Below are 2,529 nucleotides of genomic sequence, written 5' to 3'. Positions count from 1 at the left end.
AAACTGTAGCTGCTTTTCCCCCTCTCCTCCGCCCCACTGAATGGTTAGGATTTGCCACCGGGCCCTTCAGTCTCAAACTCCTGAGCTCAAGCAATTCACCCACCTCAGCCTCCCAGAGTGCTGGGATTACAGGTGTGAGCCCCTGCAGCTGGCATAGCTCCCCTATAATTTTTTTTTTTTTTTTTTAGACAGAGCCTCAAACTGTCACCCTGGGTAGAGCGCTGTGGCATCACAGCTCACGGCAACCTCCAACTCCTGGGCTCAAGCGATTCTCCTGCCTCCCAAGTAGCTGTGGCTACTGCCACAACACCTGGCTATTTTTTGGTTGCAGCCGTTATTGTTTGGCAGCCTGGGTTGGATTCGAACCCACCAGCTCAGGTGTATGTGGCTGGCGCCTTAGCTGCTTGAGCCACAGGCGCCGAGCCAGCTCCCCTATAATTTTGAAAGTAGCACTGTTGTCTTTGTGCTTTTACTTTCCATGTACAAATGGCTTGCACTGCCATTTACCTATTTAGAAAGTAAATTTTATTTTATTTTTTTTGTAGAGACAGAGTCTCACTTTATCACTCTTGGTAGAGTGCCATGGTGTCACACAGTTCACAGCAACCTCCAACTCTTGGGCTTAAGTGAGTTTCTTGCCTCAGCCTCCCAAGTAGCTGGGACTACAAGTGCCTGCTACAATGCCCGGCTATTTTTTTGTTGCAGTTTGGCCAGGGCTGGGTTTGAACCCACCACCGTCGGTATATGGGGCCAGTGCCCTACCCAGTGAGCCACAGGCACTGCCCTAGAAAGTAAATTTTAAATCTAGAGACAAAATAAAAATTATAGAGTACACCTTAAACACATTATTTAGAACATTAGGGACATTTCTCTAAGTACCCATGGTGTCTCATTAATTGTGAGGTTTGGTGAGTATAACGAAAATTTCCCTGGAGCCAATCTTTTTATTTTTTTTTTTGGAGACAGTTTCATACAGTCACCCTGGGGTTGAGTGTCATGGAGTAATAGTTCACAGGAATCTTAAACTCTTGGGCTCAAGTGATTCTCTTGCCTCAGCCTATCTAGTAGCTGGGACTACAAGCACATGCCACAACATCCAGCTATTTTTTAAGAGACAGGGTCTCATTCTTGCTCAGACTGGTCTTGAACTCCTGAGCTCAAGCAGTCCACCCACCTTGTCCTCCCAGAGTGCTAGGATTATAAGCATGAGCCACTACTCCTGGCCAGGAGCCAGTCTTAATTGGAAAAAAACAAAAAAAAAAATCCACATTCATGTCCCCTCAGGGTTTTTTAACACACCAGAAATAAATTACAGAAAGGAGGGAAAAAAAGCACTAAATAATAGTTCTGCCCAGCTGTAAACCTTACTGTGTATGTGAATTAAGTCTTTGATCCCTAAAAATCCATTTTGCTCTTAGACAAGTTCCAGATTCATTGCCCTCTTGGGGAAGCAATAGTGCCAGGGACAAAATTACTGTTGAGAGTCAAGGTTTCTTTTACAGTGGTGCTGATCCAAGAATGCAGCTTGAGGAACAGGGGTGGGGAGGGGGCTCAGTGTTCCTACTCTGGCATAAGATGGTGCCTTATCCCCCAGCCCCCTTTTTTTGAGAAAGAGTCTCATTTTGTTGCTCTCGGTAGACTGCTGTGGAGTCATAGCTCACAGCAACTTCAAACTCTTGGGCTCAAGTGATTCTCTTTCCTCAGCCCCCCAAGTAGCTGGGACTACAGGTGCCTGCTACGACAATGCCTGGCTATTTTTAGAGACAACGTCTCACTCTGGCTCAGGCTGGTGTGGAACCTGTGAGCTCAGGCAATCCACCCACCTCAGCCTCCCAGGCCTTACCCCTTTTCAATTGACTCTGTTGCTTTTCTCTGCCATCTTCAGAGACATAGTCCTTGACTCTTTCCATGATGAGTGGATTTATCTTTGTAACTCTGCAAGGAAAGGCCATGGCACTCTTGCTCAGTAAACTCTGCTTGAAGTGGTAAGGTCTTTAGTGTGTAGTCAGTTACATTCCTTTTTTTTTTTTTTTTGCAGTTTTTGGCCAGGGCTAGGCTTGAACTCGCCACCTCTGGTGTATGGGGCTGGCGCCCTACTCCTTTGAGCCACAGGCACTGCCTATCAGTTACATTCTTATATAATAGCGGTTCTCAAACTGTGGGTCGCAACCCCTTTTTAACAATGAAAGTACATTGCAGCATTAGGAAGGTTGAGAACCACTGTTATATAAGCTCTTCTGTTTCTGGTATCTGAGCTATCTATGTGCCAACTATGGTCCACAGATGTATTGAGAGTCGAAGTGGGTAGAGGGCACTGAAAGGAGAAAACTTCTAAAAAGCAGTTTCTAGAAAATTGAAAAAGAAGAGACTTAAAACAACAATTTTAAAAGAATCATAGTAAATTACATTGACAATGCTGTGTAACCATCACCACTATCTATGCCTAAAACTTTTCCATCATCACCAACATAAACTCTGTACCCATTAAACAATTCCTTACTTCCCTGAGCCTCTTGTAACCTCTATTTC

Source organism: Nycticebus coucang, chromosome X (genome assembly GCF_027406575.1).
Source record: "Nycticebus coucang isolate mNycCou1 chromosome X, mNycCou1.pri, whole genome shotgun sequence".
NCBI classification, from domain to species: Eukaryota; Metazoa; Chordata; class Mammalia; order Primates; family Lorisidae; genus Nycticebus; species Nycticebus coucang.
Note: the sequence above shows the minus strand (reverse complement) of the source record.